This window comes from Scyliorhinus torazame, chromosome 5, assembly GCF_047496885.1.
Source record: "Scyliorhinus torazame isolate Kashiwa2021f chromosome 5, sScyTor2.1, whole genome shotgun sequence".
Taxonomy (NCBI): Eukaryota; Metazoa; Chordata; class Chondrichthyes; order Carcharhiniformes; family Scyliorhinidae; genus Scyliorhinus; species Scyliorhinus torazame.
In genome coordinates, this window is record NC_092711.1 from 164476245 (window position 1) to 164495114 (window position 18870).

At 46.6% G+C, this 18870-nt stretch overlaps 2 long non-coding RNA genes across 3 annotated transcripts; one reads left to right on the plus strand and one right to left on the minus strand.

Moving 5' to 3' along the window:
* Positions 1-1827: 1827 nt before the first annotated feature.
* On the plus strand, positions 1828-8942 carry LOC140420418 (uncharacterized). Of its 2 annotated transcripts, none has more exons than XR_011946358.1 (2): positions 1828-3032; positions 4627-8942. It is a non-coding gene; the product is annotated as an uncharacterized lncRNA (long non-coding RNA). The 2 variants fall into 2 exon arrangements; XR_011946359.1 differs by having other exon boundaries at positions 1828-2139.
* A 1708-nt stretch (positions 8943-10650) lies between these two features.
* On the minus strand, positions 10651-18677 carry LOC140420420 (uncharacterized). Its single transcript, XR_011946360.1, has 2 exons — positions 18529-18677; positions 10651-13631 (listed from the first exon to the last, which is right to left on the minus strand). It is a non-coding gene; the product is annotated as an uncharacterized lncRNA (long non-coding RNA).
* Positions 18678-18870: the final 193 nt, after the last annotated feature.

Here is an 18870-nt window from a genome sequence, read left to right on the forward strand (position 1 = left end):
TTAAAGTCCAACAGGTTTGTTTCGAATCACTAGCTTTCGGACAGCTCCTTCCTCAGGTGAATGAAGAGGTGGGTTCCAGAAACATACATAGACAAAGTCAATGATACAAGACGATACTTTTGAATGCGAGTCTTTGCAGGTAATTAAGTATTTACAGGTCCAGACGGAGTGACTGGAGAGAGGGATAATCACAGGTTAAAGAGGTGCGAATTGTCTCAATCCAGGACAGTTGGTAGAATTTTGCAAGCCCAGGCCAGATGGTGGGGGGTGGGGGGGGGGGGGGGGGGGGGGGGGGGGGTGGGGGGTGAATGTAATGTGACATGAATCCAAGGTCCCGGTCAAGGCCGTACTCGTGTGTGGAACTTGGCTAAAAGTTCCTGCTTGGCGATTCTGCATATACGCGCGTCCTGAAGGCTGCCTTGGAGAGGCTACTCCCACTTAATAATAATAATAATCTGCATTTTTGTCACAAGTAGGCTTACATTAACACCACAATGAGGCAGCACGGTGGTACAGTGGTTAGCACTGCCGCCTCATGGCGCCGAGGTACCAGGTTCGATCCCGGATCTGGGTCACTGTCCGTGCGGAGTTTGCAGTCTCCCCGGTTTGAGTGGGTTCGCCCCCTCAACCCAAAGATGTGCAGCCTAGGTGGATTGGCCACGCTAAATTGCCCCTGAATTGGAAAAAATGAATTGGGTACTTTAAATTTTAAAAAACACACAGCAATGAAGTTACTGTGAAACTCCCCATGTCGCCACATTCTGGCGCCTGTTAGGGTACACTGAAGGAGAATTTAGAATGTTCAATTCACCTAACAGCACGTCTTTCAGGCATTTTAGAACGAGAGGTAATAGTCTTAGGATAAGATGGGCAGCATGGTAGCACAGTGGTGATCACAGTTGCTTCACAGCTCCAGGGTCCCAGGTTCGATTCCGGCTTGGGTCACTGGCTGTGTGGAGTCTGTATGTTCTCCCTGTGTCTTCGTAGGCTTTGTACGGGTGGCCTGGTTTCCTCCCACAGTCCAAAGATGTGCAGGTTACGTGGATTGGGCATGTAAAAGGTAGATTGGCCATGATAAATTGCCCTTAGTGTCCAAAAAGGTTAGGTGGGTTTACTGGGTTACAGGGATGGGGTGGAGGCATGGGCTAGGGTGGGGTGCTCTTTCCAGGGGCTGGTGCAGACTCGATGGGCTGAATGCCCTCCTTCTGCACTGTAAATTCTATGATTCCACCGGGTGCTTCAGTTTCCTCCCACAAGCCCCGAAGGACATGCTGTTAGATAATTTGGACTTTCTGAATTCTCCGTGTGCCCAACAGGCGCCAAAATGTGGCGAGTTGGGCTTTTCAGAGTAACTTCATTGCAGTGTTAATGTAAGCCTACTTGTGACAATAAATATTATTTTTAAAAAGTGGTAGCAAATTCCAAAGAGTTGAGGAGAAGCTTCTTCTCCCAAAGGGCTGTGAATCTGTGCAATTCACTACCCCAGAGTGCGGTGGAGCTGGGACAGTAATTTTAGGGAGGAGTTCGACAGATTTTTAACCGGGGTTGAAGGGTTATACTCGATGGGCCAAATGGCCTCATTCTGCTCCTATATCTTATGAATTTATGAAAGGGGGAGACATTGATTTCCTCCCAGATGTTGCCCAGAGGAGAATGTTTTAGTCTGAAACTTATTGTCCAACCTCCACATTGTGACATCGCAAAGGAACTCGGCCTCTAAATCAACCAATAGGAATGAGTCCGCTCTGGGGTGACGTCACTTGCCAGCGCGCAGACGCGGGAGCCCCGCCCCATCCATTGTTCCCCATCCCCCACATATCCTCGAGACAAGGTTCCCAGGCAAACGGCTGACAGTTCCGACCGTCGATGGTTTCCACAGCCCCTCACCCGGGTCTGCGCATTTCTAAGGGAAGGGGAAACTGCGCATGTGTAGGGGAGCTCACTTCTGCTGACCTTCCTGCTGAGGTGTTGACCAATAGGAAGATTGGAGGACCGGAAGGATTCTGCTCCTCCACCAATCACAGCTCCCCCATTGTCTCAATGCGGAAGCTGGACATGGTGTTTTCTGCCGAGCAAAGTTGTTGTTCCCCCAACGCTGAATGAGCTTGAGCTGCACACAGACTCTTGTCTCCAACATCTGTGAGGATAACACTTTCTTTTCTCCCTCTTTCCATTTCTTGTCTCATTCTGACCTTCAACTGGTGACTTGCAGCAACTAAAGGGAAAGGAAGTGAATCCAGGGAGGGTGCAGACTCTGCAAAGCTTGGCCCAGGTCTCTCTCTCTCTCTTAAAGACATTGACATCCTTTGCTCCCTCAGCTTGACACATTTATTTGTCTGGCTAAAATGATGATCTCTTTCCTAATGTTCACATTTAAAGGGCTAGTTTCCCCAGGAGATGGCTGACATGAAAGGGAACAGTAAACAGGACAAATCAAACCCAACCAATTACTTCCCTGTCGGAATACACTCCACCATCAGCAAAGTGATGAAAGGAGTCATTAACAGCGCTATCAAGTGGTACTTACTCAGCAAAACCTGCTCACAGACGCTCAGTTTGGGTTCCGCAGGGTCACTCAGCTCCTGACCTCATTACAGCCTTGGTTCAAACATGGTCAAAAGAGGTGAGAGTGACTGCCCTTGGTATCAAGGCAGTATGAAATGAAAATCGCTTGTCACAAGTAGGCTTCAATGAAGTTACTGTGAAAAGCCCCTAGTCGCCACATTCCAGCGCCTGTTCGGGGTGGCTGGTATGGGAATTGAATCGTGCTGCTGGCCTGCTTTAAAAGCCAGCGATTTAGCCCAGTGTGCTGAACCAGCATTTGACCGAGTATGGCATCAAGGAGCCCCAGCTAAACTGGAGTCAATGATAATCGGGGAAAATTCTCCGCTGTTTGGAGTCATACCTGGCACAAGGGAAGATGGTTGTGGTGGTTGGAGGTCAATCATCTCAGCTCCAGGAGTTCCTCAGGGCGCACTCCTTGGCCCAGCCATCTTTCGCTGCTTCATCAATGACCTCCCTTTCATGATAAGGTGAGAAGTGGGGATGTTTGTGGATGACTGCACAATGTTTACCACCATTCGTGACTCCTCAGATAATGAAGCAGTCCATGTCCAAATGCAGCATGACCTGGACAGTATCCTGATGTGGGCTGATAAGTGGAAGTTACATTTATGCTACACGAGTGTCAGGCAATGACCATCTCCTACAAAGGAGGATCTAATCACCGCCCCTTGACATTCAGTGGCATTAGTATCGCTGAATCCTCCACAACCAACATCCTGAGGGTTATCATTGATCAGAAACTGAACTGGACTAGCCATATTAATGTGTTGGCCACCAGGGCAGGCCAAAGACTACAGCGAGTAATGCACCTCCTGACCCCCAAAGCCTGTCCACTATATACAAGGCACAAGTCAGGCGTGTAATAGGATAATCACCACTTGCCTGGTTGAGTGTAACTCCAATAACACTCAAGATGCTGCTCTACACCATCCAGAACAAAGCAGCCTGCTTGACTGCTCCCCATTCCACGAATATTCAAACACGCCACCACCGACGAACAGTGACAGCCGTGTATACCATCTACAATGTGCACTGCAGTAACTCACCAAGGTTCCTCAGACAGCACCTTCCAAACCCACAACCACTACTATCGAGAAGGCCAAGAGCAGCAGATACCTGGGAACCTCAGTACCTACAATTCAAGGACTGCAGCGGTTCAAGAAGGCAACTCATCACCACCTTCTGAAGGGCAACTAGGGATGGGCAATAAATGCTGGCCTCATCATCGATGTCCACACCCCGTAAAATAATTTTTAAAAATGTTATATCGGACAGATATATATCTAGTGTTATATGGAATGTATTAGATATATTATTGATGGTACAGTAATAAAATACATGTATTATTATTTCTAGTTCTGTAATATAGTACTGTAGCTACATTATCTATTTCCAGTCATACAGTTATTGCAGCACTGACGAAATCCTTTTGGAAACTCAAGTCAGTGCTGACTCTCTGCACAGCAATCCAGTCAGTCCCATTCCCCCTCGATATCCCTGTTCATCTGAAAGCTTATTTTCTTCATATTCTATTTTGAACTATTGATCATCTCAACTTCCACAACACTTGTGGGCAGTGATTTTCCGGTCATGACCACTCCATGATTAAATAAAATTCTTCCTCAGAATCTCCCCATCTCTAATCCGTAAATATACTTAGATGGAGAGTCTCTACTCTTGTACAGGTTGTAATGAGTTTAGATTTGTTGATCAGCATCAATCAGCACCTTCATAAGAATTGGGAGGGGAAGGAAGTGAATCCAGTCTGTATATTACACACATTTATCGTCCAGTAACAGAGACATATATCTGTCTGGCAGCCTCGGTGTCCAGGACAGAAAGCTTGGATCTGTCAATCAGCCTGATTCAGTGCCTTCAGGAGAATTGGGAGGGTGAATATTAGATACAGCAGAGTGAGAATGGAGAGAGAGTGTGTGGAATGGAGATTTAGAGCATTTGAGGGAAAGAGAGAAGAAAGAATGTTCGATAGAAACTAGAATTGTCTGTTCTGAGTTTCTGACCTGTACTGACAATGATGATTTTTGTAAAATATTTTTGCAGGAAGTTCGAACGCGAAGAGTTTGAGGCCGATATCTCAAACTCAATATCACGTCAAGAACTGACTGAGTCACTCAATTCTTGGGAACCGAATATCATCGACCTTGGAATCTAGAAGGCAAAACGTTTGTCTATTCTGTCTGATCAAGAGATTTTAAACATCAGTGTGTCTGGAAAAGCACTGAGACACACACACACACACCCGTGTGAGACTGTTACAGAGCACTGACTGTGGAAAGAGCTTCAACCAGTGATACAGCCTGAAAAAATACTACACCATTCACATCAGGAAGAGACTGTATACGTGTTCTGTGCGTGGACGAGGCTTCAACTGATCGTCCAACGTGGTGAGACGCAAGATCACCTGGACCATGGAGAAACCATGGAAATGTGAGGATTATGGGAAGGGATTCACAGCTCCATTCGGGCCGGAAAGGCATCAACACAGTCACACTGGAGAGAAGCCATTCACCTGCTCTGACTGTGGGAAGGAATTCACTCGGTTATCCAACCTGCAGAGACACCAGACAGTCCACACCGGGGAGAGGCCGTTCACCTGCACTGTGTGTGGGAAGGGATTTACTCAGTTATCCACCTTGAAGGTGCACCAGCGAGTTCACACTGGGGAGAGGCCGTTCACCTGCTCTGACTGTGGGAAGGGATTCACTCAGTTACCCAACCTGCAGAGACACCAGACAGTCCACACTGGGGAGAGGCCATTCATCTGCAGTGTGTGTGATGAGGGATTCACTCAGTTATCCACCCTGCAGAGACACCAGAGCGCTCACACCGGGGAGAGGCCGTTCACCTGCTCTGTGTGTGATAAGGGATTTGCTCAGTTATCCAACCTGCAGACACACCGGCGAGTTCACACTGGGGAGAGGCCATTCATCTGCTCGGTGTGTGATAAGGGATTTGCTCAGTTATCCAGCCTGCTGAGCCACAATGTCATTCACACCAATGAGAGACCCTTTAAATGCTCTGACTGTGGGAGTGGGTTTAAAAGCTGTCCGGTACTGATGATCCACCAGCGCCTTCACACTGAGGAGAGACCGTTCAGCTGCTCTCACTGCGCAAAGAGGTTTAGAACGTCATCCAACCTGATGAAACACGTGCGAGGTCACACCTACCAATGAAGCAGAATACCTGGAGGCCTTGTTCATTGTGGCCGGGGACTTTAACCAGGCCAACCTCAAGAGTGTACTGCCAAAATTCCACCAACACATCTCCTGTCCCAACAGGGGCCCCAACATCCTTGACCACTGCTACACAAACATCAAGGGCATCTCTCGATCCATCCCCCAACCGCACTTCGAAAAATCGGACCACAAGACGGTGCTCCTTCTCCCGGCATACAAGCAGAAACTTAAGCAGGAGAATCCGGTTAAGAAAGTCATGCAGTGCTGGTCCGAGGAAATGGAAGAGCTCCTACGTGACTACTTCGAGTCAGTGGACTGGTCCATATTCAAGAACTCAGCAGTCAACCTAAACGGGTATGCCAGCACCATCACAAACTTCATCAGTAAGTGTGTAGAAGATTGTGTGTCAAAGAAGGTAGTACGTATATTGCCCAACCAGAAACCATGGTTTAATCGGGAGATTCACTTCGTACTGAAGGCATTTAAGGCAGGCGACCCTGACCTATACAAGAAATCTAGGTACGACCTCCACAAAGCCAACAGGGCGTCAAGAAACAATACCAGACTAAGCTAGAATCACAGACTAATGACATGGACTCGCGTCGGTTGTGACAAGGCTTAAACAACATAATGAGCTGTAAAGCCAAGTAGAATCTTCGGCAACAGGGCACCCCTCCCCGACAAATTCAATGCATTCTATGTTCACTTCAACAGGAAACCAACAAACCTTTGTCAACTGCTCCAGCAACCTTGGACACACCCACACTCACCATCACAGCCTGCGAAGTCAGATCGGCCTTCTTGAAAGTGAACCCTCGGTAAGCGGTGGGTCCTGGCGGGATCCCTGGTCATGAACCCAGATACTGTGCAGACTGGCGGATGTGTTTCCGGACATTCTCAACCTCTCCCTACTCCGTTCCGAGATTCCCACCTGCTTCAAGAAGACCACCATCCATACCGGTGCCAAAGGAGAACCAGGCAACGACTACCATCCGGTGGCCTTGACATCGATCATTATGATGTGCTTCGAGAGGTTGGCCATGAGACACATCAACTCCAGACCCCCAGAGTGCCTTGATCCACTGCAATTCGCATACCACCGCAACCGGTCCACCGCAGACGCCACTGCCATCTCCCTGGTCCTACACTCATTCCTGGAGCATCTCGACAACAAGGACCTCTATGTCAGACTTCTAGTCATTAACTACTGCTCTGCCGTCAACTCCATAATCCCAGCCAAGCTCATATCAAAACTCCAAAACCTAGATCTTGGCTCCTCCCCCTGCAACTGGATCATCAACTTCCTGAAATGAAAGTGAAAATCGCTTATTGTCACAAGTAGGCTTCAAATGAAGTTACTGTGAAAAGCCCCTAGTCGCCACATTCCGGCACCTGTTCGGGGAGGCTGGTACGGGAATTGAACAGTGCTGCTGGCCTGCCTTTGTCTGCTTTAAAAGCCAGCTATTTAGCCCAGTGTGCTAAACCAGCCCCTGACAGGAATCAGTAAGGATAAACAACAATGCCTCCTCCTTTGCGATAGTCGTCAATAGTAGGGCTCCACAAGGCTGCATACTTAGCTCCCTACTATACTCGCTGTACACACACCACTGTGTGGCAAAATTTGACTCCACCTCCATGTTTGTCGATGACACGGCTGCAGTGGGTCGGATCTCAAACAACAATGAGTCAGAGTACGGGAGGGAGATAGAGCATGGTGTAACTACAACAATCTCCCCAGCAATGTCAGCAAAACTAAGGAGCTAGTCATTTCCTTCAGGAAGCAAAATATCGTACACACCCCTGTTTGCCTCAATGGTGCCGAGGGGGAGATGGTTGCCAACTTCAAATTGCTAGGTGTGCAAATCACCAACAATCTGTCCTGGTCCACCAACATCAACACTACGACCAAGAAAGCACAACAGCGCCTATACTTCCTCAGGAAACTCAGGAAATTCAGCATGTCTACATGGACTCTTACCAATTATTACAGGTGCACCATAAAAAGTATCCTATCTGGCTGCAGCACAGCTTGGTATGGCAACTGCTCGGCCCAAGACCGTAAGAAACTACAGAGAGTCGTGAATACAACCCAGTCCATCACACAAACCTGCCTCCCATCCATTGACTCTGTCATGACTGATATGTTCCCAGTGCCCCGTTCTATCCCTGCAGCCCTGCAGTTTAGTTCCCTCAAATGCCGATCCAATTCCCGTTTGAAATCTTCCATTGTCTTCATTTCCACACAACACCTTCCCCTCACAGGTAGCGAGTTCCAGGTCATTACCATTCGCCGCATCAAAATATTCCCCGCCCCTCCAACTCGATTTTCAAATTTGCTGATGAGATCGCCACAGTGGGTCGGATCTCAAACAATGACGAGACAGAGTACAGGAATGGTACAGAGAATCTGGTGAACTGGTGCGACGACAATAATCTCTCCCTCAATGTGAACAAAACAAAGGAGATTGTCATCGACTTCAGGAAGCGTAGTGGAGAACATGCCCCTGTCTACATCAATGGGAATGAAGTAGAAAGGGTCGAGAGCTTCAAGTTTTTAGGTGTCCAGAAAACCAACAACCTGTCCTGGTCCCCCCCATGCCGACACGAAGTTAAGAAAGCCCACCAACAACTCTACTTTCTCAGAAGACTAAGGAAATTTGGCATGTCACCAACCTCTCTCACCAACCTCTACAGATGCACCATAGAAAGCATTCTTTCTGGTTGTATCACTGCTTGGTAATGAACCTGCTCTGCCCAAGACCGCAGGAAACTACAAAAGGTCATGAATGCAGCCCAATCCGTCACGCAAACCAGCCTCCCATCCATTGACTCTGTCTACTATTCCCACTGCCTCGGAAAGGCAGCCAGCATAATTAGGAACCCCACTCACTCCAGACATACTCTCTTCCACCTTCTTCCATTAGGAAAAAGATACAAAAGTTTGAGGTCACGTACCAACCAACTCAGGAACAGCTTTTTGCCGACTGCCATCAGTCTTTTGAATGGACCTTCCTCGTATTAAGTTGATCTTTTCTCTACACCCTAGCTATAGCTGTAACATTATATTCTGCAGTCTCTCCTTCCTTCCCTGTGTACGGTATGGATTGTCTGTAAAGCATGCAAGAAACAATACTTTTTACTGTATACCAATACATGTGACAATAAATCAAATCAAATAAACCTGTCATATTCTTGTCCACCTCTCTCAAATCTCCCCTCAACCTCCTTTGCTCCAAGGTGAACAATCCCAGCCTGACATGAACAAACAAACAGAATAGGTTAATACCTGGGATCAGACGGGAATGTTTAATTTCTGTATGAAAGATACTGGGAATATTGTCCTGGACAATAAATGATTGGAATATTTACCTTGGGTGTGGGTGAATGGAATATATCAATCTGGTATCCTCCTACGTTCTAGTGAAAGTCTGGAATGTGTAGACGGGATGAATAAGTTGATCACTTTCTCTTGGAAATATTGACATGCTTTTTAAAAAAAAATAGAGGACCCAATTATTTTTTCCCAATAAAGGGGTAATTTAGCATGGCCAATCCACCTGCCCAGCACATCCTTTGGGTTGTGGGGGTGAGACCGACGCAGACACGGGGAGAATGTGCAAACTCCTCACAGACAGTGACCTGGGGTCGGGATCGAACCCGGGTCCTCGGCGTCTTAAGGTAGCAGTGCTGACCACCGTGCCACCCAGATATATTTACACCCTGGCCCATGAACTTAATTTTAAAGAAATCCACATTTGAAAGCCCAGATACTACAAGAAATATCAGCACCATAACAGGGCAGATAAGAAAGACACACTCTCTTTGATCTTTTCATCAGAGCATCTGAGAGTTAAGAATATGTGACATGATTTTGGGATACCGGTGAGGATAACCCCCTCATTCCAGGAACCGAGGGAGTCAACCTTCTCTGAACTGCTTACAATGCATTAATCTCATTTCTGAAATAAGGAGACCCAAACTGTACACAGTGCTCTAACCAAAGCCCTGTACAACTGTAGCAAATCATAGCTACATTTATATCCCAGTCCCTTTGCAACAAATGACAATATTCCATTTGCCTTCCAAATCCCTTGCTGTACCTGCAAACTAATTTATTGTGGTTCCTGTACCAGGACACCCAGAAATCTCTGTCCCTCATGCTTCAGCAATCTCTCCCTATTTAAATAATGTTCTGTTTTATTTAACCCTTTCTGCCAAAGTGGACACATTCACATTTTCCCACGTTATGCTCCGTCTGTCAATTTGTTCCCACTCACTTAACCTATTTGTGGTCTTTTGCAGACTCCTTAAGTTCACTTCACAAATTACTTTCCAACCAAACTTTGTGCCATCATAAAATTTAGCCCCCATACATTCAATCCCATCATCCAACTCATTCATATAGATTGTAAAATCGTTGAGGGCCCAGCACTGATCCTTGTGACATTCCACTTGTTGCATCTTACCAACCCAAACGTAACCCATTTATACCTACTCTCTGCTTCCTGTTAGCTAACCAACCTTCTAACCATGCTGATATGTTGCCCCCCCCCACCCACCCCATCCTTAGCTCTTAATATGTGTAATAACCTTTGATGTGACATCCTGGGGAATATTTTCTGGAAACCTAGATAAACAGGTTCCCCTTTATTGACATCCCTTGTTACTTCCTGAAAAAGACTCTATAAATTAGTCAATCCCGATTGACTCTCTGAACCACATTTTCAAACATTGTGTCAAAAGAAAAATAAAATCTCCTCTCACCCTCTGGCTCCTTTGCAATTAGCTTAAGAGAGACTCACTTTCAGTTAAAGAGCCTGTCAACCTCTTTCACCCACTTTCCCCAAAGTGAATGAAGTTAAGCAGAAAAATACCACCAAAAATCAAATATTTTCAATGAACCAAGTTTATTAATGAAATAGAACATGGTTTTAAATAATATCGGAACATTACTTACGGATCAAAGACAACCAGAGTAAAGAGTAACCATGAAAGGATGTTTACAATATTCAGGACCCAAATGTTTCTCTTTGGTTCCTCTGTAGCCTGTTCCTGTGACTCCCCACTTTGGACACATGCACTGAACCCTGGGTTCAAGACACCATCAGCCCTGATCATCCCCATCCCTTGATTTCCCAGTCAGTCCTCTATTAGTGTGACACCCATGGCAGATTCCCAACTGGGGCACAGGCCCTGTTCTTCTCAGCTAAATTCAGCCCTCAGCTCAGTTGCCTGGCTGTCATTGACACGATCAATAACGAGACAGAAAGGTGCCCGAGGCTCAAATGGGAGACAAAACTTGTGGATTGGGATCTCTGTAAAGATCAGTAACTTCAAAACAAAAATCAAATCCCCAGTCAACAAATTAAAGGACCACATGACAGGACATAAGGTTTTATAACTTTACTGCAACAAACAAACTAGAAGCAACATTAACTAAATATTATTTTTGTAGGAAACCTACACCTTAAAAGTATCAGTCCAAAGTGATTCCTGAGGGTTCAGTTCTTTTCTTTTCCCAATCTGGCAGCCTTTAACTCCAGAACAGTCTTTCACAGTGAAAGATTGGCGAGCTACCAGAAAACTGAGACTAACCATAAATAGGTCATTATTTGGTTGGCAAGATGTAACGAGTGGTGTGTCACAGGGATCAGTGCTGGGGAGTCAATCTTTTACAATTTATATCAATGACTTGGATGATGGGACTGAAGATATGGTCATTTAAGTTTGCTGATGATGCAGGCAAAAAGGAAAAGGAGGTGGTGTTGCACTGATAAGGGACGGCATCAGTACATTAATAAGGGAGGATCTCAGATCAGGAATACAAAATGTGAAATCTGTTTGGGTGGAGCCAAGGAACAGCATGGGACGGGTTTGGTGCCAGAGGCACAGTGCTGCCACTCACCCCGAGGAGGTTGTACAGTTTTTTACAGCACTGTTGGCCTGTCTGGACGGTGTTGCTCACGGAGGTTACTGCCTTTGCCACCTGCACCCAGGCACGATGAATGGTGGCAGCTGGCAGCCTCCTTCCCGGGCCGCGGTACTGGGTTGCCCGCCTCTCCTCCATGGCGTCCAGCAGGGTCTCAAGCTCGGTGTCGTAAAGCGGAGTGCCACTCTCCTCACTGCCATCTTGTTGGCTGGGATGGTGGTGGGGAGTGAAGTGTGTTTGTGCAGCTGCAGCTTGTCAGCCTCCTGAGTGTCAATCGTGAATCCGGCAAATCTGCCACGTTTCTCATTGGAATGGACTGTGTTCCCTGTGGTGCCAATCTCTTTCAGTTCCTCCTGCACACTAGTCCCTTGTTCTCCAGTGTTTTTAGGACAATTTCCGTATCTTCCTCTGTGAAGACAGGCACACATTGTTTAGTTTCTCTGCCATTTCCTTATTCCCCATTATAAACTCTCCTGTCTGCCTGGAATGGACCCACATTGGTCTTTGCTAATCTTTTCCTTTTCACATTCCTATAGGAGCTTTTCCTGTCGGTTTTTATGTTTCTCGCCAGTTTGCTCTCATTCTATTTTCTCTTCATCAGTTCCTTGGTCCTTCTTTGATGAATTCTAAAACAAGTTCCCAATCCTCAGACTCACTACTATTTTGGCCACTTTATGAGCCTCTTCCTTTGATCTAATGGAATCTTTAACTTTTCTTGTTAGCCACAGGTTGCATCACTTTTCCTGTCTCAGAATCCCTGAGAGAGAGAAAGAGAAGAGAGAACGAAATGCAGTCCTGGATGTAATTGAAGCAGAAACAATAACAGCAGAATCCATCACTAATCAATTGTGAACTTGTTGGTGTCTCAGCAGGGACGAGGAAACATAGAATCCCTTCCCACACTGAGAGCAGGTGAACGGCTTCTCCCCAGTGTGAACTCGCTGATGTTTCTGCAGGCTGCTTGACTGAGTGAATCCGTTCCCACACTGAGAGCAGGTGAATGGTCTCTCCCCAGTGTGAACTCGCTGGTGTCTCTGCAGGCTGCTTGAGTCAGTGAATCCCTTCCCACAATGAGAGCAAGTGAATGGTCTCTCCCCAGTGTGAACTCGCTGGTGTCTCTGCAGGCTGCTTGAGTCAGTAAATCCCTTCCCATAATGAGAGCAAGTGAATGGTCTCTCCCCAGTGTGAATTCGCTGGTGTGACTTCAGGCTGAATAACGTAGTGAATCCCTTCTCACACTGAGAGCAGGTGAACGGCCTCTCCCCAGTGTGAACTCGCTGGTGCGACTTCAGGCTGAATAACGTAGTGAATCCCTTCTCACACTGAGAGCAGGTGAACGGCCTCTCCCCAGTGTGAATTCGCTGGTGCGACTTCAGGCTGAATAACGTAGTGAATCCCTTCCCACACTGAGAGCAGGTGAACGGCCTCTCCCGAGTGTGAATTCGTTGGTGTGACTTCAGGTGGGATAATTGACTAAACCCCTTCCCACACGGAGAGCAGATGAATGGTCTTTCCCCAGTGTGACTGCGTCGGTGAATTTCCAGCACAGATGGGACTCTGTATCCCTTCCCACAGTCCCCACATTTCCACGGTTTCTCCATGTTTTGGGTCTCCTCGTGTCTCTCCAGGTTGGACAATCAGTTGAAGCCTCGTCCACACACAGAACACGTGTACGGTCTCGCCCCGCTGTGAATGGTGCAATGGTTTTTCAGATTATGTAACTGGTTAAAGCTCTTTCCACAGTCAGTGCTCTGGAACACTCTCACTCGGGCGTGTGTGTCTCGGGGCTTTTCCAGTCACACTGATGGTTAAACTTTGTTGAAGTCAACAGGTCTGGCAAACATTTCTCCTAGTTTTAATGATCGATGAACCGAGTGACTCTGTCAGATCCAGACGTGATGTTTGAGATTTCTGTCTGTAAATCCTCTCCTTTTAACATCCTGTAAAAGGAGTTTACAAAAGACATCAGAGTCAGTACAGGACAGAAATTCAGAACAGATTATTTTAATTTCTCTGGAACATTCTTTTCTCTCTCGTTCCCCAAAAGCTGTAAATCTCCATCCCACACACTCTCCCTCCATTCTCACTCTGCTGTCTCTAATATTCACCCTCCCAATTCTCCTGAAGGTGCTGATTCAGGCTGATTGACAGATCCCTGCTCACTGCTTCCTGTCCAGGTCACAGATCATAACAAATAGGAGCTGCAGTCGGCCATTCAGCCCATCAAGCCGACTCGACCATTCAATGGGATCATTGGCCGATTGACCTCAGCACCATTTTTCCACACTATCCCCCATATCCCTCGATATCTTCAATATCGAGACACCTATCACTCTCGGTCTAAAAATACTTGATGCTGAGGCTCCACAGTCCTCTGGGGTAGAGAATCCCAAAGTTTCACCACATTGTCTTTAAATTCATTGCCGGGGCAGCACGGTGGCGCAGTGGTTAGAACTGCTGCCCCTCAGTGCCGAGGACCTGGGTTTGATGCCAGCCCCGGGTCACTGTCCATGTGGAGTCTGCACATTCTCCCTAGGCCAGCGTGGGTCTCACCCCCACAATGTAAAACGATGTGCAGGGTCGGTGAATTGGCCACGCTAAATTGCCCCTTAATTGGAAAAAAAGAATTGGGTACTCTAAATTTATTTATTTTGAAGGACAACTAAGTTTTGCAGCCAGAGGTGTAATTACAGCATCATAAAAAGTGTGGGCTAATGGAATGTTGTTTGGATGAAGGGGATTCCCTGTGGAGTTAATTAGATTGCAGCTTGGTAAGATGGTATCAGTACTGGGAGGAGCCACGGTTTTAGGCTTTTTGCAGCAAAGCAGTCTTTTAGTTGAGAATTAGTTCAAGATGTGAGCAGAGGTCAAGCATCTCAGTTCAATTGAAAATATATGTCTGTCGCTAGATGAGCAGTTTCTTTCCAAGCAGTTCAGAAGAGTGTCGTTAGAAGGTGAGCTGAAACAAGCTGAAACAGCTTCCCAAGTTTCTTCATGGTTCTGACAGGTTTGAGATCTTGTCTTTAAAGCGGTGACACAAGATCTCTCTTTCTCAAAGAACATCTGTGTAAAGCAGGTATTGCTGAGGGCTAACTGTGTTTAACGGTGGATTGAGAGCTGAGATGTGTTTTTGCTGTTTGAGTGGGGATAAAGGTAGCAGTTAAGGGTTACTGTATTCACTGTATTGATTAGCATTGTTTAAGGGCTAATTGTCAGCTGTTTTCTGGTGTGATGTTATATATTTGAATATTGTGTCAATAATAAAGTTTGTTTTCACATAGCATGGCCCCATTTTGTGTGAAATCACTCCTGGAGTGAGGTATCCTTTCCTCACAGTCTGACAAAACACAAATAAAATATTGGGGTTTGTGCCCAGTATCCGAGCCACTGTTGGGGTCTGGTCCGGGATCATAACCATGAGAAGGTGGGCTATGTGGATGGTTAGAGAACTTTGTACCCGAGGAGCAGAGATTTTACCTTCTTTCTAGCCCCCAGCAATGTCAGACTAGAATCGACAACCTTTTTTGTGCCGAGGACGATCCTACACCTGGTGTCCACTTGCACCACAGGGATCATCGTAATCGCAGACCTTCCCCTGGAGTTTTTGCTCGAGGGCTCACCCCCAGGTCGAGAATGTGGAGGTTTGGAGCCTCCCTGAGTTCATTTATTATGCACTTTCGGGACGAGTTTGAGTTCTTCATTTTGGTTAACTCGACTCCTTGTATTTCCTTCTCCATTTTGTTGGAGACATTTACGGTTTATGCTCGGGGGCTGATCATTTCTTACACTGCTAATAAAAGGTGCAGGATGCTGGAGAACCAGCAGCCTCTGGAGGCTTGTTTGGCGATGGTGGAAGAGAATCATATGGAGGGCCCGAGTAAGCTACTGCTGAAGGAGGTTAACGCAGCAAGAGTGGCTTTGAACTCCCTATTTACTCAGCAAGCCGAGAAAAGTTGAAAGTTAGTGAGATCGAAGTTGTACGAGTTTGGGAATAAGCCGAGCAAATACTTGGCCTGTTTGACAAAGGACCTTCGTTCTGCAGCCTAGGGGCAGCATGGTGGCACAAGTGGATAACACTGTGGCTTCACAGCGCCAGGGTCCCAGGTTCGATTCCCCGCTGGGACATTGTCTGTGCTGAGTCTGCACGTTCTCCCAGTGTCTGCTTGGGTTTCCTCGGGTGCTCCAATTTACTCCCACAGTCCAAAGACGTGCCGGTTAGGTGGATTAGCCATGATACATTGCCCTTCGTGACCAAAAAGGTTAGGAGGGGTTATTGAGTTACGGGGATAGGGTGGAAGTGAGGGCTTAAGTGGGTCGGTGCAGACTCAATGGGCTGAATGGCCTCCTTCTGCACTGTTTGGTCTATGTCTATGTCAAACCAGCTGTCTAGCCCACTGAGCTAAACCAGCCCCAACCGATCAATGACGGCTTTATGGGGCCAACTTTCCACAGCTGATGGTGACTATTAGGTGGGACCTTGCCCGGTGGTCGGCTCTTCCGATTTCATGGTGAGGGAGGATCCCCTTCATTAAAATGTGTTGCCCAGACTGTTGTACCCTCTGCAGATGCTGCCTATACTACTGTCAACCAGAGTTGTTAGGGAAATTAATCAAATCAGGGCAGGACCTACTCAGTTAATGGTAGGGAGTTGGGGAGAGTTACAGAACAAAGAGATCTAGGAGTACAGGTTCATAGCTCCTTGAAGGTGGAGTCGCAGGTGGACAGGGTGGTGAAGAAGGTATTCAGTATGCTCAGTTTTATTGGTTAGAATATTGAATACCGGAGTCGGGATGTCTTATTGAAATTGGACAAGACATTGGTAAGACCGGACATGGAATACTGTGTTCAGTTCTGGTCACCTTATTATAGAAAGAATAATGTTAAACACGAAAGAGTGCAAAGAAATTTACCAGGATGCTGCGAGGACTTGATGGTCTGAGTTATAAGGAGAGGCTGGGACTTTTTTCCCTGGAGTGTAGGAGGTTTGGTGTGATCTTATAGAGGTCTATAAAATAATGAGGAGCATAGATAAGGAAGATAGCCAACATTTTTTCCCCCGAGGTAGAGGAGTCTAGAACTAGAGGGCATAGGTTTAAGGTGAGAGGAGATACAAAAGAGACCAAAGGGGAAAATTCTTCACACAGAGGGTGGTGAACTTCTGGAATGGGCTGCCAGAGGCAGTGTAGAGGCAGGTACAAATTTGTCCTTTAAAAAGCAGTTAGATAGTTACATGGGCAGGGTGGGTATAGAGGGATATGGGCCAAATGCTGGCAAGTGGGACTAGCTTAGTGATAGAAACTGGGCGGCATGGACAAGCTGGGCCGAAGGGCCTGGTTCCATGCTGTAAACATCTATAACTCTACCTGGAACAAAATGTTTGTTCAGCTCCAATCACCAAGATAAGGGAGGGTATGGTCTTCCGAAAATCAGGCTTCATCAATTGGCCTCTCGTCTTAGGTTCATAAGGGATTGGGTTAGGATGGAGCCAACATTCATCTGGCTCAATACAGAAGCAGACCAGTCAGTTCTCTCTCGATCCAAAACCAGCATAGGCTGATTATGGAATGCATCTCCATGCAATTTTTAATGTCCGTGATTCATTCTGAGTCTTATGCATTGGGTAAAGGATGGGACTCTTACATTTGACTGACTTGCTCCTCCTGGCTTTCCATGAGTGAATTCAATTCAACTTAGGCCGGGAGTAGGGCACAGTGATTAGTGCTGCTACCTCAGCGCCGGGGACCCAGGTTCAATCCCAGCCTTGGGTGGCTGTCTGTGTGGAGTTTGCATATTCTCCTCGTGTCTTCGTGTGTTTCCTCCGGGTGCTCCGGTTTCCTCCCACTGTCCAAAGATGAGCAGTGAAAGTGGATTGGTCACGCTAATTTGCCCCTTAGTATCAAAGATGTGTAGGTTAGGTGGGTTGACCATGATCAATGCAACGGGTTACGAGGATAGGATGGGGAATGGGCCTCAGTGAAATGCTTTTTCTGCGACTCAGTGCAGACTTGAAGGGGCGAATAGCCTTTTGCACTATAGTTCTATGTTATCCGTGTTGTGTTATTCATTTTAATTTGATTATGCTGTTAGTCTGCTTGTAATATTTTGGGGTTTACAAACTGAATTGTTATATAATCTTACCCTCTTTCCCCACTCACGACTTTAACCTGTAAACTGGTTCTTCAATTAATCTGGCATTTCATCTCGAGGCTCTGCTCCCTCAAATATCCTGTTCCAAATTAATTCTGCAATGTGTTGCTTAGATGTATGTTGGCAATATCTCTTGTTCCGCTCTGTACCCATTTGCCACGATTTTTTCTGTTACTCTGTTGCATTCATTGTTTAAAAATGATTTAAAACAAAACAATTTATTAAAAATCTGTCCAACTCATCTGTGAATATATTCAATGACTCCACACCCCACTGGTCCCTGTGGAAGAGAAATCCAGAGACTAATAACCCTCCAAGGGAAGAGATGACTGGATTGCACTTTATCGCAGAACCATAAATAATATATCTGATGTGTACCATATAAGACATGCCTGTCTGCTGACATTTAAGGGGACAGTAAATTAATACCAATCACCTGGAGAAACTAGCCCTTTATTGTGAATATTAGGAAAGAGACCATCCTTTTAGCCAGACAAATAAATGTGTGAAGCTGAGGGAGCAAAGGATGTCAATGTCTTTGAGAGAAAGAAGAGACCTGGGCCAAGCTTTGCAGAGTCTGCGCCCTCCCTGGATTCACTTCCTTTCCCTTCAGTTGCTACAAGTGACCAATTGAAGGTGAGAATGAGAAAAGAAATGGAAAGGGGGGAGAAAAGAAAGTGTTTTACTCACAGATGTTGGCGACAAAAACAAGTTTTCAGTCTGTGTGAGGCCCCAGTTTTGCTCATTGTCCAGCTTCCGCATTCAGAAAACGGGAAACTAATTGGATGGTGGAAGAGTCCTTCCGGTTCACCAACTCTTCCCATTGGTCAACAACTTTCCTCCGCCTCACTCATTGTTCCCCTCCTCGAGACAAGGTTTCCAGGCAACCGGCTGCGGCCAGAACAAGAAGTCTCTCGGTGATTCCCCTCTCCCCACCCCGGGACTGAGCATGTCTGAGGGAGAGCAGAGATTGCGCATGTGCGAGGGAAAGCTCACCCTTGACCTTCCTGCTGAGGCGTTGACCAATGGGAA